The 26,204-nt window shown below is 37.4% G+C and overlaps 1 protein-coding gene across 4 annotated transcripts in view; it reads right to left on the bottom strand.

Moving 5' to 3' along the window:
* syt1a (synaptotagmin Ia) overlaps window positions 1-26,204 on the bottom strand; it is a 159,013-nt gene that overhangs the window by 101,592 nt on the left and 31,217 nt on the right. For 3 of the 4 annotated variants that reach the window (XM_008400456.2, XM_008400449.2, XM_017302823.1), the window contains exon 2: window positions 7,053-7,108. The gene's annotated coding sequence lies outside the window, so the exon portion shown is untranslated. Of the gene's footprint in view, window positions 1-7,036; window positions 7,109-26,204 lie in introns of all 4 variants that reach the window. The other variant, XM_008400453.2, reaches the window with a different exon arrangement.

Raw genomic sequence — 26,204 nt, 5'->3', positions numbered from 1 at the left:
AACAACAGGCACTAACGGGCCAATGTTTTCCTCTTTTCTTGCCATAATTTGTATTGGCTTGATCAGCTAAATAATTTTATTCTTTTGCTCAAATTAAAAGAATAAAAAATAGCATTTTTTAATGGGTTCACCAACTCCTACTGCATGTGTTTCATGAAAAACAAGCACCTATATGTTAGACTCAGCGTGCTCGTTTTGAATCTAGATTGGTCAGTACGACTTGTAGAAGAGAAACTGAAGGCGCAACAAAACCAGCTTTCAATTTAACGCACACTAGGAGTTTATAGCACGTAGCCATGCTGACACTTCTCTGCTCCTGTCTACACTTGAAAAGAAAGTGAAGAAAAAAAATCTGAAGGTGAATACTGGGAAGGATGTGTTTGAGCCAGAACAAATCGACAAAATACACAGACTCATTTTTGCGACACTGAAACATGTTTAGAAAATGGAGGAGGATGATCCAAAATGAAAGATATGACTTATTCAGAACAATGTCTTCTGCTTAAAACACATAATATGTTTATTTTTGGCTCGAAATCCAATTTTGAAAATCCAGGAAATTTCATCTACTCCAAAATGTTCTCTTCTTCCTGAAACATTTACAATAGCTTAACCGTATTAACTTCAAATGTTCCTACTTGTGGTATTTCCAATAATCAGAGTAACACTTGCTGCACTCCAAAGACAGCAGATGTTTAAACTGGATTTCAATTCATCAGCATGAAGCCTTGCATGACCAAAGATATAAAACTTAAGTGGCAAACTTGACAGCCCTTCAAGGAGACCAGAAGAGTTTGACAGCTAAGCTCCTGCCGTATCAATGAGCTGCACGTTCTTCTCTCGTGGGAAGAAGCAAACAGGGTCTGGCTTTTGTATTTGTCATATCTCCTCCAGCCCATGGTGACCGCAATGTGTCTCAGTCACTTTGGCTCACAAAGGACAGACTGGCACTGCAGAGCCAGGGGAATTGGAGCTCTGTGGGAAATGGCGTCCCTGTGGCCATTTTGAGCATAGCAGACCTTCCTCCCTCATGTGTTGTCTTCTCTTAAGCTTATCCAGGAGGGACTTTATGCTCTCACTATGTGAGGATCATGAAATTTCACCCACAGAGAAAAGAACTGCTATCTGATGGCTACTGAACACTATGCGTCAGCTTTAAGCACACACTATGACATGAGTGGATCATAAAGGGCATTCACTTGCAAATGTAGGTTCTTTATGCATTTATTAGTATGGATTTTAGTACTTTATATTTGTAAATAGTATAATAAAAAAATGTAACGCAAATTATATTTTCTAACAGTACCCAAATCATCTTCAGACTTTTTCTGCAGCTTTCCCTGCATTTGTCAGACTGATTACCGTATTTTTCGGACTAAAAGCCGCTACTTTTTCCCCCATGCTTGTAGCCCGGTGCGGCTTTTCTGTGGATTTTTCTTCAACCACCAGGGGGCTCTTTAGCAGAAAGTGAATCACTGGAAGTCAAAATTGGAAATCAAAGAATAAAGTGCTGATTTTCATTTAGAACAAGCACATCCTAGCAGCAGGAACTACGGAGAAATGTTTTCAAACTCATACCCCCTCATCATGGAAGCAACACAAAGAAGTTCATATGATGCAGCTTTTAAGTTGAAGAATGTTGATCTGGTAGTACAGATCATTAGCCGCTGCACGTAAAGCTCGCGTGAACAAATCCATGGTTCGGTGTTGGAGACTCAAGGCTGCGTCCTTAATAGGTTTTACGGTGGAAAACCGAAATCGGCGGAGATACCAGCGGTTTATAGCCCGGTGTGGCTTATATATGTGTTTCCAGTTGTTGTTTTTTTTTAACTTAGCGGGTGCGGCTTATAGTGAAGTGCACTCTGTAGTCTGGAAAGCATCATTCATTCATTTAAAGATAGAATCTCTACTGGAAAGTGCATTACCAAGGTTGTAAGCATTTTGTTGAAGCTTGGACACAACCTCATGCACCTCAAAGCAGAAAAAGCCGAAAGCATTAACACACATGACCGGGTTTGGGTTCTGCCGTCGTCATCGGGGGAAATTACAGACGCCTGGTTGCTCATATGCTGAGGAGCTGGAGAAGTACTTAAAGTACTTTTACACAATTAGTCACATTTTACACAAAAACTACAAACTGATAAGAGGATTCTTTCCAGGAGACTTAACTTCTCAGAAATGTGATCTAGGAAAGGCTACCCAGGAACTCTGACTTCCATCTAGTCTAAAAACTGAGAGGAAACTTTAGTTTTAAGCCAAAAGGTTCCTCTACATTGATCATAGTTATGAGTCTGCATTGTTTTTAGTTCTGTGTCAACAGGTAAGGGTTCAGGGTGTATCCCATCTCTTGTCCCATGACAGATGAAGACAGAAAACAACTATGTTCCCTGCAAAGATAAGCTGAATAGAGAATAGACAATTGGATGATTTTGAGCAACTTTTTGGTGATGTTTAGGATATGAAGGTGGGAGAAATATACTAATAATAATATATAACAAACGGAGTCATGTTGAGTGCTTGAACATTTATGCTGTTACATAGAAATGGATGCCTAAAATACAAAATATTATTTTTTGGTTTTAATTAAAAACGCTGATGTTTAAAAGTATACAAATATTTTCCAGAAAGTAAATTAAAATGTCTCAATTAAGGAGCAGTGTTTTTCGTTACCACATGAAATTGTTAGAGTAACACAAAATTGTCTCTGCCTGATGTCATTGCACTATTATCAAATGACAGGCGCCGATTTGATTTAATGAACAAGGCAGGAAATGAAATAGCAGCTCAGTGAGAATGAAATGGGGAAAGAGCAATTCTGTCTGCTCCTCCTGAAACGGAAACATTGCTGAATACAAAGCTTAATTTTGCACCAACAATGAAAAGGTAGCCACTGAAAGAGAATGAGGCTGAGAGAGGTCCAAAACAGAGCAGAAGATATTAGACAAAAGAATATGGACTGAAAATATTCTTCTTGCATCCAATTGTGTTGAGCTATAATTATGCTTATTTTTACGACAGATTTTTAAAGATTTATCTTTATAAAATTTTACCTAAGCACGACTCCAGCAGTAAGGAGTTTTCTAATTAGCATGACAGAATTTAGTGAGTGTAATAATTCATTAGATGAGATCAAAATGCACGTATTTTGTAAATAGTTAAAGTGTGGAGTCAAACCATTACTGTGAGTCAAACTCCTTCAAAGAAGAAGGAAAATATGCAATGTGGTTTCCCTCCGATTGTAAATATGACTCCCCTTGTCATCACTTTTTACAGTGATCTGGTGATGTAAAACAAAAGTAAACAGAACAATAAAATTATTTTATTCTGACTAAATAAAGGCAAAGTTTGAAGTTTCCATATTTTTTGTGTCATGACCACCTGGCGTGCATCATTCATTCATTTAAAGATAGAATCTCTACTGGAAAGCGCATTACCAAGGTTGTAAGCATTTTGGACACAACCTCATGCACCTCAAAGCAGAAAAAGCCGAAAGCATTAACACACATGACCGGGTTTGGGTTCTGCCGTCGTCATCGGGGGAAATTACAGACGCCTGGTTGCTCATATGCTGAAGAGCTGGAGGAAATCTTGCAACGTCAGGTCTGGCATTTTTTATGCTTTTAAATCTTTTGTGTATTTCACTATTTTGGAACTATTTGGAGGTTTGTTTAGAAATATAAAAATGTCATAAAAGCAGATTATTTCTGCCATAAACCTAAAAATCATAGCTGATAAGCTCTTCTTAGAGCTGTGAATCTTTTTTTAGAAGTGAATGTATTTTGTTCTAGTTGTTTTCCACTCCAGATTTCCGTTTATCGAGTCAAAGCATCAAGCATATATAATTTTTTACATATAAACTACCCATCAAATGGAATCACTTGGTAACTTCCACTATCAGGTAACCAGCTGATAACGCTGGATGGTTCCACAACTTTATTTTCTCGTTTTATGCTGCATTTTCCTAAAAAATATTTAACTGAATCATTTTGGATATAGTGAAAGTTTGTTTTTTATGTGACAAATGCTTTTACATGACCAATAAATGAATTTAAAATATTAACAGCAGTCAGATTAAAAAACTTTTTTCGCCAGTAAACAGCACTGTGGTAAAACTGGATGCATTAACAGCCGTAAAACACAAATCAGAGAGCCGCAAAACCACTACAACCAATTATACAACTTTCCATGGAACATCTTAATGGCTTAGAAAAGTAATGTGCATTTGCAAAATGGGTCAGCTATTTGTTGGAGCCTTGTTTTCAGCATTTTAAGAGGGTTTGATGAAAACTGCATCAGCAGGTTTATGAGGTAATATGAACTTCACAACAAATCCCGGAAATCCCTAACCAACACAACATAAAATTACTAAATAGAGGTGTTAAGAAAAACGAAACAGGCCATGTTTATGAATGCTTCCAGGTCAGTAAAGAACAATTCGAAGAACATTTATATTTTAATAATTTAGTACATGCATCAGTGCAACCGCAGGAACCTTTCAAATGAAATTATCCTTTAATAAAAGGGAAAGTCGTCTAAATCAATCCGGCCTGATTCTAAGAGAAATAAAACAATACACTGCCCCGCTTTCTAACTCTATTTTATATATCACCCACATTTTTGGTTCAGTTTCATCAGAAAAGCCTGGCCCAGATCACTGCCCAACATGGAGAATCAAGAAATCACCTAAACAGAACCTGACTGCCAACATGAAGTAGGATAAACAAGCTCCAAAAGCAACACCCAGCGCCTCCATCTAAAAAAATTCAGAAGCGCAGTGACATCTATAAATCTGAGAAGCTTTACAAAGTCATTTTTAAGACTTCAGGCTTTAAACATGGCCTTGAGAGCCAAGAGAGAAAATATGCAGCGTTAGAAAACCTTCCCTGTAGTTGGCAGATTTCTAAAATTATACAAAGAGTACATCAATGACTCATCGAGGAGGTTACAAAAGAACCGAGAACAATGTCTAGAGCACTGAAGACATCACTTGCCTTTGTTAAGGTCAAAGTTCATGAATCAACAAAAAGAAAGAGAGTGACTGGGCCAACATAGCACACAGGAGACGAAATGCTGCTGACCAAAAAAGCAGAAAAACTAATCTACAATTTGCCAAAAAACCATTTGTATGATTATCAAAACTGCTGGAAAACACTTTGTGAACTGTTGAGAGAAAAGTTGAAAGCTTTGAGTGGTTTATGTGCAAAACAAGCAGCATTAAACAATCATACATGGTGGTGGTAGTGTTATGCTCTGGGACCAGCGCTCCAAAGATATTGCCTGTTGTCGTATGTGCTTGAGGTGTTACGGGTTTTTAAATAGATAACTTTTTTACTCAGTTTTAATAGATTTTGTTCCTGCTTAGTGAATTATTCACCCTGTGAAGACTGATTTTTAATGGATGCTAGTTACTCTTTGATAAATTTTGGATGATGATCTGAAAAATTGAAGTGTGACAAAAATTCAAAACCAGAAGGAATTTATTAGAGAATAAAAACACTATCTCTGAATAACCAACCAGCATTAGGGCTTTAACTCAATCATATACCATGAAGGATGATTAATAAGTCTGCTAATGCAAGGAGGCTGAGAGATCTCTGGAAGCGAGATTAGGTATGAGGTGTAAACAGAAGAAAACACAGCCGAGTGGAGGTGGGAAGTGCAACTCCATCAATCACTGCTGACAGCTGAGACAGATTTAAGGATCATCAACAGCATAAAAGAAATTGATGTTTCGCTACTGAATATCACATAAATAATTAGCAATATTGGCACCTTTCAAAAGTCTAAAATATGTCCCTCTTATCAGTTCATCCTAATAAATGAGTAGAAACAAAGACTTGATAAGATTATTATGGTTTCTACTCGTAGTCAATTTGATGCTTTTGAAGATATTTAAACTTAAAGACTGGAGAATAACAGAATAATTTTTTTTAAACAACTTAGATTACGGACTTTAAATTGAGATAAAGTCGTTAGCAAAGCCCTTTATCTTGCTAACGCCACAATAAGCTTATCTTCACACATATGAGAAAGCCCAAAGCAATTGAGTCCCACACTGACAGCCTCAGCAGGACTTTATCCTGCATGCCAACACACTAAAAGTGGACTGATTGTCACTCTGGACATGTAATACATTTTCAGTACTGTTTTCTGTTTGATTACTTATCAGTTCTGATAATGGCAGCAGCTTTAATAATGAGCAAGCTTTTAATGTGAGGTGAAGGATACTGCAGAATATGCATACATGCAATTCCAAGAAAAACCTTCACATTTATGGATGTGACTTAATGAAAAAGCTTAAAAGAAAACCAAGCGGCATGCACACTTTTGCAATTACTTTCAAAGAACAACAAAACAATGAAAATAAAAGCTTTCATATCACAATATTTCACAAAAACTGGTATTTGAGTCGGTTCAAGGGAAGCTCTCGCTCATAAAAATGTTTGTATTTGTTATTCATAGCCAGACTTGCCGTACCTTTGATCCCACACCTGCGCTTGTTCAGGCCCAAAGCAGCTCTTTGTGAATAATATTTACTGAAATATTTATGCAAAAGTCCAACCTACTAAGCGAGGCATAAACAAAGCCGCAGAGTATTTGTGCATCGTGTTTCAAACAAAGTCAGTGGCTCTCAGCCTCTGGAGTGAATGGCCACTTCAGTCGCTCTGATCACAGCTGACTTCACTCCATTGAATTAACACACAGTTTTCTTGGCTACAGGCTCAGGGGCCATGTTGGAGCCTCACTGGTGAATATTAGATTGCACGCCTCCAGATCTCATTAAAGGAAGCAACAGGACAATGTCTGCATCCCAAATGAGACCAGAGGCCATCAAGCATCCTGACTCCCTGTAGGATCCACCGATTTGATTGATTTTGTGTGCATGCGTCATGGGGAAACAGAGGGTAAGATGTCATATTGTGCAAATAAAATAATTAGACCTTTTCTGTCCTTTTTTATATGCTACAAAATTTAAATAAATGCCATTTGGGGTTGTTTAACAAATGGACTTTAATTAGATTTGATGAAGAGTTACCTTAGAGCATACTCACAGGTTCTTGAGTCTGAGCAGTTTTTTTCAGGCTTCTTTTTTCCAGATGGATGTCCACTGAAAAACAAACACAGGCGTCATTATCACAAACACCCAGAAACCCTGACAGCAGAAAAACCAGGCTCCACTGAGTAACAGAGAAGACGACACACATGTGGCTCAAGAAATGTTTTAAGGCGATGTGTCAAATGAGTCCATGCAGACAGCAGGCTGTACTGAAAATCAAATTACCACTGTCACTGTATGATCCTAACTAAGATGTCCAGCATTAGCTACGCACAATTAGCTTGAGTTTTAAATAAAATCACCTTGTGCCTGGAGCTGTTCTTTTTTTAACAGTAGTTAACCAGTAATAACCACTAATTAAACCCTTCAGTGCCAGTGAAAATGTAGAATATCTACAATTAACAGAAAAGTCAGTAATGAGGTATTTCTTATGCAGCTCTAAAACTCTGAAATACTGAGATTAACATTTCTTTAAAAGGCAGATAAAAACTCATCTTGCATAAGCATACACATGTACTTTCACACAATTTAGCACTTTGTTAGTCTCAGTAAAGTTTCAGATAATCAGAGAAACATCAAGGAGAAATTTTAGGAACTTTTTTTGCAGTCCCTAATTTCAGAGGGTGAAAGATCAGCACAATTTTAGTGGGTTGATAACTAAATTTTAAAAAGTCAGGTGGGGTAAAATTTATATGCCTCATAAAAACACTCAAAGCACAAAAAGAGATGGGCATTTTTCTATTTTATCCCACAAATCAATGACTGCCAGTTATCCTAAAATTCTCACCAGAAAATGAAGATTTAACCCTACAATGTCCAGCGTCATCTTTCCTTTGATAGAAACCCCCAGATGGAGAAGTGAGAGAGACAGAAGACAGCAGTAATGCCGTCCATCGATTGGTAAAAGGCAGAAAAATCTGTACCAGAATGGGCCGGCTATCTTCCAAAAGATGAAGCCGTGAAAGATATAAACAGGCACTAATTAGCAGCTGATATTTACCAGCAGACAGCAGGAGGGCTTTCAAAGCCAACTCTGTGCTTTTACTGAAAAGGTGTTTCATGAATGTGTAACAGTCATGTGGGCCTGAAAAACAAACAACTCTCTGTCTACCTCCAGGGACACGTACTCTTAAAATAGACTTCAAATGCCTGGGGATACCAGTCAGGCTCACTGGCAGTCATTGACACCCAATAAGCCGGGCGACAAAGGCCTCAAGACATGTTTGCTTTCCTGGAAAAGAGTCGAGAAAAAACTCTTAACCACAAGTGACAATAACTAAGGGTCCGACAGATGATTATATCTTAAAACAAGTTTCCTGAAACGTGCAAAAGACGAATAACAGAGGTTACCATTAATATGGAGTCTTGGGTCTAAATGGCCGTTTTGGTATAATTTTGAATTTACCCTTTTATTTTCACCATAAAAACTATTTTCATTTCCTTGTTTGGTATCATTATTTTCAGCACACCCTAAGCTTCATGATTTTACGGTGTTTGTTTAATTTTGACAAAATGCATTATCCCACTGGATGAAAAAACACACAAAAACAAAATCTGAGTAAAAAAAAATCATGGTATTTGTACTATTATAACATTCAAAAAAATATTGATTGAATCGTTTTTACAGCCTAAAATGAAACTTTTTGTAAATTTTAAGAACGTGTGTACAAACATAGTCAAAAACTAATTAGTATACTTTTTTTTTTACAGCACATTGCAAGCAATTTCCCAGGCGTTTTTTTTTTTTTTTTCATTATTTCCACATTGTATGCGTCTGACAAAATGGTCAGTCAGACAAAATGGCCGACAATGCTTTCTGATTGGTTGCTTCAGACATGTGGTACGTTAGAGGACATCGGGAAAATGGAGTTCATGTTGCATTTATTCACTTTTTGATCATAAAACATAACTTATTGCATTACTCTTTTTCGCCGCTAAGCTGCGCCATCACAATCAAATATATTTCTGGTTTTATTTCAAATATAAAACAAAATTAATATAAAAACACTACTTTCATAAAGTTAGAAGTCTCTAATGTCCGATAAAATTGAAAAACACTTCTCACGCTGCCTTTTTTTGGTCTTTTTTCTTTGAGTGGCGGAGGAGGAAAAATACATTTTCAGGGTTTGTTTCAGATCTAATTAAATTTATAGCACTTCACTGAACCAATAACAAGGTTTAACTATTTTTCTGAGTTTCCTAAGAAGTTGTTCTACCAATTTAGCTGTTGTTCTGACTGAAGATATAAGTTCAGCCATCTTGCCACCTCGGCTGCAATATCCCCAGCAAACATTCATCCTCTCAACCTTGAAAAGGAGCATAGACATTTTTACCATGGCGCTGTCAGAGCTTGTCTTTAGATTAATGTCAAGAGTGTTGTCAAGAAGCTATTAAGCAGGTCTTGAGTGATATGTAAAATGGTAATGTCGCTACATGCACATATTCTGTGTCGGCTCCAAACGCTGCATGAAGATGATCCGACATTTCAAGTTTGGTAAGTTACATAAGCAGAGGAGCTGGAGGTTTACCAGTAGTGACATTTTGAGGCCAATGACAGAATCAGCAAACTGATTTTTCATCCACTACCACATTTAAAGCAATTTAAAGTTTCATGAGTAAAATTGGCTTTTTTTGAACAAGATTCAAAAATCTGTAAAATGTATTGATCAAGATGAAGCCAGCTGGAGTTGGCTATGCAATTCAACTCTGTTTACATAGGGCCAGTTCATATAACAAAGCAACTCAAGACACTTTACAGAAAAAAGATAAATTTACTCCAATCATGCATAACTACTTGTCCATTAATTCTTTGTTGTAGCAAAGCATCTTTGCAATAAGAAGCTGCAAAGCCTTTCTATTTGTAAAAAACTCCATGTTTGTAAGAAAAATGAATTAAGGATGCACTGACACTGACGCTTTTTGTAAATCAAGGGAAACAAGACATCAACACAGCAAATCACCAATTCAGTTTCAAATGAAAACAAACTGCCTAACTATGATAAGTAATTATGTTGAAAAAATGCTAAAACTCAGGAAACGCTGCGGACAAAGCCAAGCACAGCAGATGCAGCATCATTGACCCATCACTGGGATATTCCAGGGGTTAGCCAGTTAATGAGCAGAGCACGGTCTTCTGACATTGCACACTGGTTCTGGAGAGCTCTGTCTCATCAGACTAGAGGCAACTCTGCTAAACTTCAATGAAACTTCCTACTTAGCCCCATTATTATGAAACCTCTCAGTCTTAGTCACACACACTAAGGGAGTGTGTGAAGTTGACCCAGTCTTCCTAAAAGTTCTTCCAACATCTGCAAATAACTTCTGGGAGTCTTTAAAATAGTTCCACTGCTTCCACAATTAGAAAAAAGCTACTATTAATATTAGTATTGGCTGAAACTACTAATTTTTAAAGCAAGATTAGACAAAAATCCTAAAATACAAAAGAATCCAAAAGGCATTCGTTTGAGCTGGTGAAAATCTATTACACTGAGACTTTAATACACCAACTCATAGACGTATATGAATTAATGTGAAATGTAATTGATTTAATGATTATAACATTCCAATTTCTTCAATTAAAAGCTTGAAAATGACACAAATGTTCACCTTCCAGCTAGAAAATCGCCATCTGATGCACAGCCAGAGACATAATCAAATGGTTTAGATCAGAGTCTATTCAGATGTTACACTGGCTTAGTTAAAAAAAGAGAATCAGATTTTATGTTCATGGATGCTTTTTATCCAGCTTCAGCCGTTTTACAAAAAATGGGCCAACATTTTGGATTTAACTACAGATCCACGCCACACCATTCAGATGGTCATTTTGTAATAAATTTTAAAAATATTCCATTTCACAATTGTGTAGAAATTTTAAAATGCATCAAAAAGTTTTGTAATTATGAGTTTTAACTGTTGATTATTTTTAAATTTCACTTTTTTCCTAACACCTTTTAAGTGCAATATAAATTTCTATTTCACACGTTTATTGAAAACTGCTCTCTAAAAGGTTACAGCATATTAAAAACAACACTGAAAACTCCTTGGCATTTTATCCAACTCCATTTTATATTTATGTAAAATGGGTGCTGTCAAAGAAAGTTTGTTTGGGTTAAAAAAAAAGTCACAGTAACTTGATTTACAAGTCTGCATCAATGATTTCTGAATACTTCTGGCATTTGTTATTCTACAATCATACTGTAGAGACCCAAGGAACTTAATATTCTCCTGTGTAGCACTGAGGAACAATGCAATACCGCTATACGAAGGGGATTGCAGTCTCATAAGAAACAAACACACATTATTAGTTTCAGGCTCATATTGACAATCAAATTGCCACATCTATTTAATAAGAAGCCAGGGAGGACCAGTGTTTAGGGAACAATAGTGACTTTTTTGTTCGGCAGCAGGGGCACAAAGCCAATATCCTGCATGGAGATATTACTGCTAAGACGTCTTGATCATTTTCCCAGTCTTATATCTACCTTTATGCAGTATGAAGACTGGATGGACCCTCTTTCATACTCGTCCTGCCTTCCAGACGGCCAGCCTCGACTACAGCCAGATTTGAGGCCCACTTGAATTCGGCTCAGAAGAATTTGGCAGGAGTGTGGCAACAAGGCTGTTAGCAAATAGCAGAAAGATGAATAGTCTTTCTGCCTGCCAAACCTTTGCACAGGGGCACTTGTATTTTGTGGGATGTAATGAGACTGTAATGTGACTTTGTCTTGTATACCCCTGTTTCTCAGTTGTTTACACCATTTCATATTTAAGGACAGCATTGCAAGTTTGTACTTGTTAGATTCAGGCTAGAATAATAGGTTTCTTTGTGATGGAAAAAATTAAATGCAATTTAGTTTTACTCCAAATTGTATCATCTGATAGCCAAACTATCACTGTTTATTAAATGTCACATGCTGTTTTTATTTTAATTATGTGAAGCACTTTGAAATGCCTTGCTGCTGAAATGTGCTATACAAATAAAATTTGATTGATATATTGCACAGTAAACTGAGTTCACCTATCTGAATAAGCTAAATGCAGGGATGTTTTTGATTTTAGACTGAAAATGCTGAGAAGCCTGCCCCCTGGAGGCAATTTCTCCTGCTTGATTATCTGATTATTAAATTTTGGAAATTTGAATGATCTCTGCACCAGGTATCAGTATTCAAGCTCTATTTACACATTAACAATAAGATAATGGAGAAATGGCCCAGCAAAATTCTCTCCTGCAAGTCAGTCCTACTCTGCAGAGACTGAAAGAATAATTAAATTCTTTGTTTGCCTTGTTTACTCTGTGCAGAGGATAAAGAATGGGCCTCTGCTGTCAGTTACCATATGATCTGGTGCTCCAGTCTGGCCGGGCCTGTCAGTCAACGTTTCTCTGTTGACATCAAAACATTCGATAATCTTGGTGCTGCAGATGCCGAAGTCAAATGAGAAAAAAAATTAAATATAAAAAGTGAGAGCGAGAGAAAGCCTGTAATGCTCTGCCTGCTAATTATGCTGCCTGAGATGTCTCTTTGTCATCAGATTAAACTGCATGACAGATAGTAATAAACTGCATTTTTGCCTGTTTACTTAGCTGAAAATACAAGAGTCACGATCAAAACTGAAAGTGTGAAAATGAAAATTATTATGTGACAGGAATATATGAAACAGGCGTAACCAAAGCAGTGCATTCACATATTTGGCCTAATTGTTTGTAGAGAGAACAGAAGAAGGTCAGAAAACAGAAGTACCATTGATTTATGAACATGCCTTTACTCTTTAGACAAACAAAAGGCTTTTCCAGATATCTACTCTGTACGTGGGTGGAACAGTCGATTAACAAAACTTTAAAGCTACATGTAGGCAACCTCAAATTACATTCAACTATCTTTGATTGGTCAGAAGGGGCTAGATTTACTTGGAAGCACCTCCTTTTAAAGATGCTTCTCTGCAAAGGAGCAAGCAAATAGCTGTTACCTTGGAGCCACAGCCTGCTTAATCATGACCGCAATACAACCTGGAAGAATGGAAGAAATGCGAGCACACAATATTGACTAAATGAGGTAAACCTATTAAGGTTTCAGTAAATGAATTGAAATGTCTTTTTCTTGCATAAATGAAATGTTTGTGTTGAGCTTGGAGCCCCAAACTACCTCAATAATTGCCCGGGTAAAGCAGAACGACCTTGGAACTGGCACTCGAATCAGACGGTGGAATAACATTCAGATGGTCTCTCTGCATGATGATGACACAGCGTTTGCTAAGCCTGCCCTCTCCTGTGCTTTGCCCTTGAATTTTAATGAGTTTACAGAGTTTGCTCAACTTCGATCCCAGGCTTTTTTTAATCAATGTCTAATAATAAATAATAATAAAAAAAAAACCTCTGTTGCATTTTGCTGAGGCAAGTGGATGTTGAAATGTGGAAAAACTTTATTTCATTCCAGAAAACATAAAAAAAATCTTGTGTGGATTAAGGCTCACAATCCAAAACCTTACTTGTTAAAAAAAAAAGAAAAAGGTTTAAAAACTATAGTTTATTGGAGTGGCAAGATGTCACACCGAAAAATTCAACTAAATGTATTCAGTCAGAAAAAGTGCAACGTCATTGAGCTCCGCAAAGCTCTGGTAACAAGTTATTTGATCCCCTCCCCTCAACATAGACAAGTTTTATTGCTGAGATTATGCTACTGCAATAACTTACACATCTTTACTAAAGGTTTTTGTATACATCTTTAACAACCACTGAGAAATATGTTCATAGAAGATGAGCCAATCTGAAAAGTAAATCTAAATCTCTTAGTTTCCCCTCCTCTCTGATTATGTCTGTTCAAGATTCTATTCTCTCATTGCAACACAATCACACTGAATGATAGCACTCAGATGCTGCACTCTGGATAATGATGCAATCAAATTGCATTATTTGGCTTCAACAGGTGCAAAACGAATGTGGATTATTTGCTGCTGATGCTAATTTGAGTTGTATTTGGCTCATTTGCCACAACAAGTCTCTCTGGAAACCATTTAATCCATCATGGGATTGTTTTCAACAATTTCAAATGTTTAATTTTGGCAATAATCTGGACTTGGCAACACTACATGCCCAGCATATTCACATTTTTTTTTTCAATCTAGCACGGGAGTACCAAACCACCTGACAGGATGTTGTAATGTTACAGATGTGTTTCATTGATCTACACTTTCAACGGAAAGTTCATTTGTTTTAGTGAGTCAATTAAAAAAGTTAATTATCAGAAAAGTGGAATACTACACCAAACTGAAAAAGGGATTCAAAATACAGAAATGCTAGCTTGCTGACCTTTCACTGCCCCATCACCAACACCACCAGAAGGGTAATTCACATGTGTAAAGTTTAGTGGAAGAAAAAACTGGTAGAGAAAGGCTACAAGCAACAGGGGAAACCACTGCATTAAGTGGAATCAATGCTAATCAGTACATATAGATGCATTGTGCACAAAGGCTACAATCCCAGAACCAGAGGTGTCGTGATTGTGTTACCTGAGGAAAATGTTTGTCTCGCTAATGTGTAACCATGGCAACAAGGTCTCATTTTTACAACATGGAGTATTTGATTAAATGGATGCAGAGCAGGACTAAAGAGCAAAGAATGAGAACGAGGAAGTTCAAACCATCTCTTCCATCAATTATAATGAAAAGGGATCAAGTTCCTGACTCCAAATTAATAAACGTTCAATACATTTTAAACCTATTGAGATGCACCTGTACATCAGCACATAATATTAAAACACCTAGGTAAAAGAGAGAGCTAAAACTAAAAAATAAATTCTCCTGCTTCCTCCCCATCAGCCAGGTTACTGAAGACATGACTTCAAGATGGTGGCTAATTAAGAGCACAACTTAATTAAATCTTGGCAGAAGAGAGCCACCTCTATGATGTTAATGTGAAAACAGGCACTGTTGTCGCACACAGATGGCACATGAATAGCAAGTTGGGAAGAAAAGAAAAAGATCTCACTAAGCAGCAGGGTCTTTTTTCTTCTTTTTTTTGCCAGCACTGATTTTACCAGCTCAGTTTTAATGGTTGCCTGGAAACACTCGTTAGCGTGAACCATTGAGTCAAGGAGAGTCGGGATGTGGGAGCCCAAAGTTAGACTTCAGCTCAGAGACAATTATACCAATCGCAGGACATTTGAGGACTAAACATCTGCAATGTTGCATGCAACAATCTGATATTAAATTATGCAATTTTAAAGATTTTCAATATAAAATATCATGCATATCCAGTAAAAACATTTCTGTCAGCACTATTTATGTGTAACGTCTTCCATTTTACAAAAGCCCTCATACAACATTTTGCAAATATTACCATCCATTTAAAATATTTGCTGGCTGTAAAAAAGCTTAAAATCATGCTTTTTACTGTTGCTGTATTGTTTTCTTGCAACTAGCAGCAAACTGAAAGCCTCCTTGTGCCTTTTGATGAATTTCCTCCATTGTGTTGCAGAAAATCAGGGGGTTTTATAAAAAGAGCCATCACTCACTGGATTTAAAATACATCCATCCTTTTACAGCTAGAGTTTGAGTTTTCTTAATACATTTTCTGCCATCAGACTCTGTTATGGCTGCCGGATGTGTCAAGATATGATGTGACAAGTGCAATAGCTAAAACATGCAAGATAAGTTAACAGACGAAAAATGTGCACAGGGAGTGGGAATAATAAGAAAAAAGACTAAAGAGGGTATTACCTTGAACAAGAATTGCTTTATTGGTCATTTAGATAACTGCGACTGTCTCTCTCAGCCATTTCATTACGGACAAACGGAAACAGACAATTGTGAGCTTATAAGCAGCAAAAATTGCTCTCTGTCACACTAAATCCATGCACACTAGACCTTATTTTAATAAACTGCCTTTCCAGAGAGGCTTTGTTATTGTAATTTTTGAGCAAAAGAAAAAGAAAAACTACTTGTTTAAACGTTACCTCTGCCCTTTTCTACTATTAGATCTCAGACGCGTGCTCTACATCACATTCAGATTCAGTTCATTAGTTTCTGATTTAGTGGTGGGTAGGTTCAGTCGTGAAACAGGGGGAATGAGGAGGAAACGGCTAATTTTGTTTTCATCCTACACAGTTTCTGTTTTTGGGAATCTTTCAGGTGAGCCCAAATTAAATTTGGTTTCCATGTCATTTCACGGCCAACAATGATTTCCTGTCTCCTCCTTATATTTAGTACATGCAAGTGGAAACTCAAAAGCTGGTTAAACATTTCTGAAAATGTTCTGTTACATTCCTGAACGAACTATGTAGATTAAACTCCTTATAGCATGGGATTTTCTATTTTACAGATATAAAGGAAAAAAATCCATATTTTCCTAAATTTTAAGTCAGTATACATTTGAATATGACAATAATGAATAATTTTAACAATGTTCAGATGCCTAGTCTTAACTCTTATCTTACTTTTCCACAGATGTCTGTTTTCTGATTAAATGTGACAATTTGGAGCTGAAATCAACTGGAGACAGAATGTGATGTTTATGTTTCATGCAACTTTGATATCGAATGTGATATTTCTTTCAGTAGACGACTTTCAGACACTGTGTCAAGCATGGCGATATCATTGTGGGGCAAAAGTGACAGCATATTGAAGCAGATTGTTTCTTTCACTTTGAAAATGTCTGTATTTTCTGTCTTTGTGTAATCACCTTAAATGCCAACTGTCTTCTTTGCCTGCTTCAAGGCCTCACATAGACATACCAGAAGAAAATTCAGTCATATTAGCCTTAAACTCCACATTTCTCCAAATTTCTGAGGAGTAGAAACAGAGCCTTTGTGGATGCATGGATGGATTCCACACACAAAAAGTTTAACTTGGAGATTTTAAGTTTAACTTTGTAAAAATGTAACCTTTGTCTCTGAGATTTTGTAATAAATAAAAATAGACTCTAGGAACATTTTCAACTTAGTAACTAGCAAAATTTCATTTGTATCAAACAGGATATTATCATAACATTTACAATAGTACGTCTTTCAGAAGCAGGCAAGTTGTACCAGCATGAACACTGAAGAAGCAACATGTGTTTTAAGCTGATACTAAGAGTGTGGTTCTGTCACTGAGGTCAATGTCTGTGGCCCTGAGAGCCCTACGAGCGTGTTTGTGGCCTGCTGTCAGTACCTAACTGGATAAACAAAAGTCCTCTTTTATATCTGGACACACTAACGCACTGACATGCACACACAAACTGCGTCATCTTGTGGCCACGTAGATTAGACTGTTTTAATCAAGTTTGTTTGATGAGAGCATGGTTTGACTGGGACATGTAGCTGGCAGCAAAGGACGGATTAATTGAATTAGACCTGCTGTAGACAATACAGTAAACCTCTGAAGAGATTTGCTCCCTGCAGCAAGCACTGACCATGTTCCACAGACAAAGAAGGTAAATACGCTTTTCAGATGAGGATTAAAAACATAATTCACCACTGCAGCCAACATATGGCATACAAACTTTTGTTTTTATGGCATAAACAAGAAAAGAAAGAATGAAGAAAAACAGATCCAGCATCCTAAATATGAGATTAGACATCTCTATTAGATGTTGCTGCCATAATAGTTTCCAAAGTAGACAGGATGTTCTGGTCTGCAGAGTTCTACAAGATTACTCAAAAATAGACTTCAGTTACAAAGATTTTGGCACCATGGTTAAAATTTTCCATCATCCAACAGCACATCATTTTAATTAATTTAAGAACTAAAAAGGTAATTTAGTAGAAAGGTCATTTCTCCTAGATATCTCACAGCAACCACAGCTCTACGTGGAGAGGAATTATGACGGCAATTTACAGTGCATACTGATATTGACGAGTTAAAAAGTTATGATGGAGTCAATTTGTTAAAAATAATAAGAAGTAGGCAACCCTAGGTATCCTATAAAGCCCGTGAAAAGAAGCAAGTGCCTGCCTGGCTGCAGTGTGAGTAAGAATATCCAGTTTCAAATAACAGGATCCATAAAATCACGTTCACCTGGAGAGCAGACTGCAAGGTACAAGCATCATCCAGCCGTCACACAACGATGAATTTGGAGTAGAGCTGCTGCTCTACCGCTCTGCTTACATAGAAATGACTCTACTGAGGTCTGATCAGGATGCCTCTGAGGCATTTTCTTTCTGAGGAGTTCTGGGCATATTCCACTGTGAGGTGACCCTGGGACAAAGGAAATTTATAGATTTCCCTACTGGCCGGGGAATCCTCAGAATGAGCTGGTGAGGAAAAGGATTTCCGTTTCTTCCTGAGCAACTCAATCTCAGACAACATAGGACAAAGAAAGGAAAGGGTTATTTAAAAAATGAACCTCTAGAAACAACATACAGTGGGGATACTTGAGACTCCTTCAAAAATGTTTACAACTGCCTATTTAAGTAGTTAAAGCACCAAATAAACCTTAAAATGCATCAATACACACAGTGGTAACCATGTAAGCACCACAGCAGAAGCCAACATCTACAGTTTTACTTATCTCAGGCTACAGCCAATCAGCTGAATGGTGCTCCTTTTCTGCTTTGTAAGCTCCACCCAACAGTTTGTCAAGTAGCATTGCACCTAGGTATTTCAGCTTCCCATGCTGTTTTTGTCTTTAATATATAATATATGGTTGATGAAAATACTCTAAGAATAGGCAATTTTGAGTTATGTTTTACAGAAAAATCAGAAAATACAGATTTTTGCCACAAGTAGGCAGGGGTTCACAGTAATTTGTTCTTCACGAACTAATGCCTGCAAATGAAAGACAACCCTCCTAAAAATACAGCCAATCTACAAGTCAAGCTAAAAACCAACAGAAGGATTTTTGCAGACTGAACAGGTTGTTCTTTTGACTAAGAGTCTAGCACCAACATGTGGGGATGCTGATTGGCACAGCAGGAACACAGGAATGGTGCTTACATGAGAGCGATTACAAGAAAAATTCAGTCGGGTTTACCGCATTCATTGAAGCGCAACAACAGTTCAAAGTGACAGACTATTTCCACTTCCAATTGAGGAGGCTGTGAAGCCAGCAGGGTGCATCCAGACTCTGCCAGTGGCCCGTCACAATGGAAAACTCAGTATCCCGAATCTCCAGCTGTTTTAGCCTTTTATAACCCTTCTTGTTTCATGAAGGAGTCAAAGCAGCACATCATCTGCCAGTCCAAACTGAACAAAAAGGTCTCGAGTTTCTGACAGTTTTAAGCATTTTTGTAAGTTCTCTTTGAAAAGAACCAAAACGACGATGCTGGGGAGCTGGATGCAGTTACAGGTTAATGAGATACAATACAAGCTGGTGCAGTCTTAGTGAATGCATAATGTATAAACAGGACAAGTATGTGGGGGCCCATCAAATGATCAGGGTCACTCTGAATGAAATACCTGATTTTCAACCATTGGCGCTCATGGAATAGGTTAGTTTTGGGCGGTAGTTGTTTCTGATGGACTGAAGTCTGAAAACATTCGTTTTTGTGACGTAGCCTGCCTTACCTAATCAGTTGTCTTTTTGTTCTGCCAGAAGGGACTCTCCCTCCCTCGCTCATGTCCATTATTCATAATTAACAGAGCAGAGGGCTGCAGACAAGACAGCGAGACTCTGTTCAGTAATGTCAGTCGTCATAGGGGAGGTTCTCCATCTTGATTTCAGAAGAATAAAATTCAGGATAATTCAGGAAAATTATGCATAATATCCCTCCTGGTGTTTTCTTCAAGAAATAAAATGCTAATTTGACCTATGGATTTGTTGAGCAATTTTTAAAATAAACAAATCTTGAGAAATGTTATGGTAAAGCGGTGCCTCTGTCGTGATTGTAATCAGCTGCCTATTCAGTATGGAAAAGTGTTTTTAAACAGCTCTTACAGTCATTACTCAGAGCAGCTCAGAACATTAAATCAATACCATTCCCTCTTTACACCATGTCATAAAATACAAACTGTTTCAATTTTTGACTCCTTTAAGGCATCAAAAAATATCAAATGAAGGGTTGAACAAAGCCAAAGCAGTAAAAAGTCTTTTTTACTGAAACTATGTGATAATGCACCAAATCTAGAAAGTGAAATAAGGGAATCATTTTGGCATGTCCATAGGAAATGCCAAAATGAGGACTGTTATTTCCCAGTGCCACACGACATTCATTATCAACGCCGGGTAAACAAAGAGCTCTTATTGCTGCCGCCGTGCTCAGCTTCAGTCTACAACTTAAGAACTGATCCTACTCCATTTGCATTTCAGGACATCAAAGGAAGCAATTACCTGTGCTATAACAGAGCCCTCTCAGAAAATCATGTATTGATTGCTAATTAGTGCTTAATGAAATTGAAACCAACCAAACATAAGGAAGTATAATTATGTTTTGTGATTACGTTTTCTGCAGATGTACATGCAGAATTTTTATTTCAAGCGTTTAGGTAAGGAGCCCTCACCGGAAGGATAAAGAGGGGATTCAGTTATTGGTTTTCATGGTTTTCTGCTCCAGTTCCACCAGATACATGTTACATAAGGTGGCCCATTGCACCACATCAGCTCGTCCTCACTGGATGGAGCTGCTTTTTTCTGCTGGAGCATGTCTATGGATGTATGTGACAAAGGTGGCATGAATCGAAAAAAAAAGTGAATTCGCAACAGTTTTTATACCACATTGTTTTAAGTATGTCACTGAAGACATGGATATTTCCTCACCTACATCCACTGTCAAATGCTTTGTTTTCATTATTGTAAAACTGTTGTCAAATTTGACACTGGTGTTATGGTTTTTGTGTACTTCCTATGAAGTATCTGCTCCCTTCTTTGCTGTATTTTCAACAGAATGACAGTTTAGTTAAACTCAAGCATGCAGGACGGAAAGTGGGACTTTATCCAACAGAATCTTGCTAAAGGAAGTAAAAGCCCTGAATACAGATAAACAGAGAAATAATAGGGGATAACAGCTGCTCACCAGCTCGCTAACAGGACTGCCTCAGTCCTCCACTGCTTTGCTCCCAGTGGGTTGTGGGTAGGTCTACAGAGGTGCCCTCCACTGTCTGAGCCTGTTGGTTCCCCAATCAATAACTCTACGCCTTGCTGGTGAAATATGGGACCAGCTTGGAGCTGGTAGCTTTCCAAATTAGAAGCGCTTCGGTGAAAAAAATAAAACTTGCTACAGACGGATGACATTTCCCCTAGCATATACAGGGTGTCATCTGAGAGCAATAGCACGATGGTGGGATATACATCTTGTAGTTGCCTTAAAAAATATAAAAAGTCAAAGCTTAACCAAGCTGCTCACTGATGTATTTGTTTACATGAAACTTGTTTTTTTATGTAGGCTTTAAGTATAACTGATGGGATCAAAACATACAATTATGAAAGAAGAAAATCTGTTACTTTTCCAACTCTAAATCACTCATGTTTGGTCAAAGTTTATCTTTGAAAACTTGTGAAAAGGACTCACTCTTAGGACAAAAAATGACAAATTCAACATTGTTCTCCATAAAAACGCTGTGAATCGCTAATGGGATTGCCTCAAAATGTATTTGTCCACCCCCTTACAAGTTTATTCTTTTTTAGCTTTTAAGTGGTATTAAAATGTTTCAGGTCATTAAGCAAATTTTAATACTAGACAAACAACCTGAGCTTATAAAACAAGCTTTTTATAAACCCAGGAAGCATAATTATGCTTCCTGGGTTTATAAAAGCTTAATAAATCATATTTTTATTAAGAAATAAAAATAGGATTTTATTTAAGGGAAAAAAGCTATCTAGTCCTTCCTGACGCAAAGAAACAAGAAACCACTAAAATAGACTATTTGCAAAATGAAGGTCTAAAAGATCTCTCAAAAGCAACAATTATACCTGCACTTTTTGATAACTAGGTTCAACTAGAATATAAGTATGATTGGACCCATCATGAACCCAGTTGTATCCTATGGTATTTCTGCTGCAAATAGCAGAAAATCTTATATTTTTCTCCTTGTTCTACACCGTGCAATGTTAATAAAAGACTGGAAATGAAAAGTGACAGGGAGCATTTTAAGGCTTGGTTCCTTCAGGCATCTGAATTTTAGTGTCCAGTCCTGAAAAGCCTGGCTAAAAAAAGAAAGTGCATCATAGTCAGAATATGAGAACATGTTATACCAATGGAATTGATTTTGATCTGAAACAGATCATGTAACACTGAAAAGATGAAATGAATACGTCTTTCTTTTTCTACTTCTAAGGCTTAAGGAGGAAGATTTACAACACTAAATAATGACAGATGATGTCAATAGAGAAGCAACAACTCAGAAAAATAATCTTCAAAGCCAAAATGATAGCAGTGATACCTGGCAGGTGGTTGAGATGATCAATACTGTGACAAAGCTGGCAGTCAGTCCAACAAGCTTCAATAAAGTTCAAATAAAGTTGAGATCAATACTACAAATAGATGACTAGTCACAGGAAACCAGTGCAGGTGGTAAGATGCTTAAGCTCTAAAAGAAAACTTTACTGAATCACATCAAGTTAGTTTAAGAGCTCGACTGAATGTTTGGTGTTTGAAATTTCTTAAGTCAAACTGGCGGATTAGGTGGCTTTAATAGTGGTACTAGTTAGGAATGGCCATTGCTTCTGCTCAGAAAACAACATTAGGTTTGTTTACTATTGTTTGGAAAAAGTACTAAAGGAATCAAATGATAAGTTGGGAATTAAAGAACCAAGTTGGTCTCCTTATGTAGAAAAAGGTTGTTGTTTACGCCAAGGGTCTGGATAAATGATGGGAAGAAAGAAGATGGAGGATTAGAAAATAGTCCACAGTTAAATTTGTTAATATTTTATGTGAGGTTTGCCTATAGCTGGGGATTTAAAACAAGTAAATTAAAATGGACATTTAATGTCCTTAAAGAATATTAAGTAGAAAAATGTCATTATTAATGAGGATATCTAAAGGCATCTCCAACTCCTTAAGTAATGCATAACACTAAAACTTAAATTTAGGAATTTATGTGGAAATTCAGGTCTGCAGTTCAGAAACGTACAAAGATTCATTAAATTGGGCTGATTTATTGTGCTTACCAATTCAGAATGTTTATAACAAACTTCAGTTACTTAGACATCATTGGGTGTTTTGTTCCAAAAATTAAACATTTAAGCAGAAAATATTGATTGAGGGATAAATGGAAAGACACAATGGGGTAAAACCAAGATCCATCCTGCTTCTGCAGCTGCCAGATGAGCACCAGCCTGATCGCCACCCTAGGGGTCGTTGAACAGCACATAACAGCAGGCGGTGGCACTTTTATTACCTATAAATTATTCCCAAGCAATGTCGGCGATCATCCGTTCATTGACGGGCAGTAAAGTGCTGCTAAGTTTAGGATTCTCTCCAAGCTGCTAGATGAATAAGTAAATGACAGAGAGAGAAGAAAAACTATCTTGCTGATGGGGGCAAGAGGACCTGTCAGACCTCAAGAAGAACCGCTGAAGGTATGTCGCCATCTTGAGTCACTGTTAAGAGCCATTGCTCGCTGTGAGTCATGTTTATATTTGGATTGGGGAGGAAGAGGAGCAACCAGGCGAATAACGCACATCACCTTCCCCAGTGGAAGCATTTGGCTGTGTGTGGGAGAGAGAAAGAGAATATTTGTGTCTGAGCATGCCTGTGATCCACAGTCTGACCTAGAAAAGCAGCAGCACCAATCAGGAGATTCATGGCAGTTGGGCAACACACTCCACGGTATAAATAACTTGAAGTGTGCCAGTTGCATGCATAATTACAAAGCACTGAAGCAGAAGCGTGGAACCTCCATTTCTCCTCACTCTGACTTAAACATCGCTTGGACATTGTAAGCTCCTGTACAGCAGGTGGGGCTACAGCATCTCAGAGATGTTGCAATAGAAACTGAACAACGAATGCATGCAGATTAAGGCCAATATGGAGTCTACCTTAACATTAAAACATATCTTTTATTTTTCAAGTGCTGCAAAAAGCTGTTAATGTAGAGGATGTAGATGCAACTCATCAGCATGTCATCAAAGAGGCATTTAATGCAGATTATCGCACACAAAATGTATTTAAAACAAATCTTGCAATTATATGTATTTATGCAACAATATAAAAAACAGAAAAAACACAGGCACACCATTTCAAAAGAGAACATGCTCTTGTCCGAAAGTGAAACTATTATTTTGTCAAAAAGATACATGTATGCTAGTTTCTCATGAAGGTATTTGTGCCCATTTAAAATCAAAGTAATTAGGGTAATGGAACAGATACCACAACAAAAATAAATAAATAAAAAATCACGCACCTTTTAAAAACATGACTTGAATGTACAAAAAAGTGAATAGACAAACATAAAATGTGTTTTAGTTTGCAGAAGTACAAACATTATCAGCACCAAACTGGGGCAAAATCTGACCAGGCCATTAGAAAATGTAATGACCTACAGAAGCAAAGGATGCTCTGACCTTTTACCGCTTCATTTGGAGCCAAAAGAACGGCAGGGCGGCCAGGAGGAGGAAGAACAGCATGCACCTTAAATTTGTCATTATTCCCCTGCTATTCCAAAAATCCTGCTTATTCTTTAAAGAGTTATATGGATGTTGCATGAGAATGTATAACTATTCCAATGTGTATTGACAACAAAACATGTACAGACACTGAACCATGTATGTGCATTTGCACTCTTATTCCTAAATTAATAAAATTCCTCTATTAAAAATAATTTTAAAAATGTGTGTAGTATTAATTAATACTCACATATTTGCTGTTTTTTGTTTTGATAAATAATTTTGTTTGAGTTTTTTCTTCCACCTTACATAGTGAGCAAAGTTTGAGGGCGGCTGTCCAAGTGGGCTATAACACAAGCAGTGTCAACCACACCAGACTTGTTATAATAAAGTCACGGTATTTTTAATTCAACATAAAATCATGTCGTTACCAAGAAAGACATTTATTTTAGGGTATTTACACATCGTTAACAGGGGTGCAAATTAATATGAACAAAGCGTTTGTTCATAGTTTGGCTGATCACAGCTTAATTCTCCCTCCACATGTGTGTCTGTGATCCAGGGTGTGTAAATAGTATCAATCCATATCCACTTTAGTAGCATATGAGTCCTTTGGTTTCAATTCCTATAAATCTATGAGGAAAGGATGAGCTGTGCTCTCTGACGTTCATCAAGGCTGATAAGCCCAACAGTTTCAGACATTCTGGAAGCACTGATTCCCATTTTAGAAATACTAGGCTATATTAGACATGCTTATTTGGCTCTGCTCTCTGTTTGGAGCATGCATGCTTGTTGTTCAATACAATGTATTAACGCTAAGTGAAGGAAATGGATGTCGGCAGACTGCACTCACAAACAAGCATACACGCGGGGTGGAGTGTAGCTCTGCCATCAAGCTGCATTTCCAAAACCACACCGTTACTCGGTGCTTTGTGGTTTTAGCTTTTTGAACACAAATATAAAGAAAACAATGGCACAACAATTCTGGTCAGCAACAACTGCAGCATCCCCCTCATCTCACCCACTTGTCCTTATGCTTCCAGGGGCCCCATGTGAATTTATATGAAATGCACTGCACAGAGAAGTGAGCCAAGTTTATTCTGCTCATCAAATATAGAAACATTTGTGTCTGCTAGATGAATGACAGCTTTTGAAAGCTGTTGCTATATTATCTCAGAGAGATTTGCCTGACAGAGTGAGGATAATTACCACATTCAGCTCTATAATCAGAGATTTTTTGTGCATGCTTTAGAAAATAAAACAGGCATTTTAAAGAATGACAGTTTACCAAAAAATGTTCTAATGCATATTGTCATTGTTAATTTATTTGAGCAGTTTTTCCATGTTAAAGCAGCTAATGTGGGCAAAGTAAGAGTTTCTATAACAACCTTCTTTAAGATTTATCATAATACAACAGAGAATAACAAAAAAAGAGACTTCACCCTTTCTACTCATAAGTTTTCAGCTCAGTCATTCTGTTTCTAAGGCAGGCTAAACATCATTTTCCCAAAAAGTGAAGACGAGGTCCAGGCTTCGTTAATCAGGGGAGATTCCCGGTGGTCTAGCCCAGCCAGCATGCATGGGTGGGCCCCACTTGGGTTTAATGTGGGCTACATGGGTTAGGAGTGGGCATGGGTTTTATCTGGGCTAACTGTATGGGACCGATATGGTAACCTGAAATGGGACCCACATGGG

The sequence above is a fragment of the Poecilia reticulata genome, linkage group LG23 (assembly GCF_000633615.1).
Source record: "Poecilia reticulata strain Guanapo linkage group LG23, Guppy_female_1.0+MT, whole genome shotgun sequence".
In the NCBI taxonomy this organism is placed as follows: Eukaryota; Metazoa; Chordata; class Actinopteri; order Cyprinodontiformes; family Poeciliidae; genus Poecilia; species Poecilia reticulata.
This window is presented reverse-complemented; position numbering and strand designations above follow the sequence as displayed.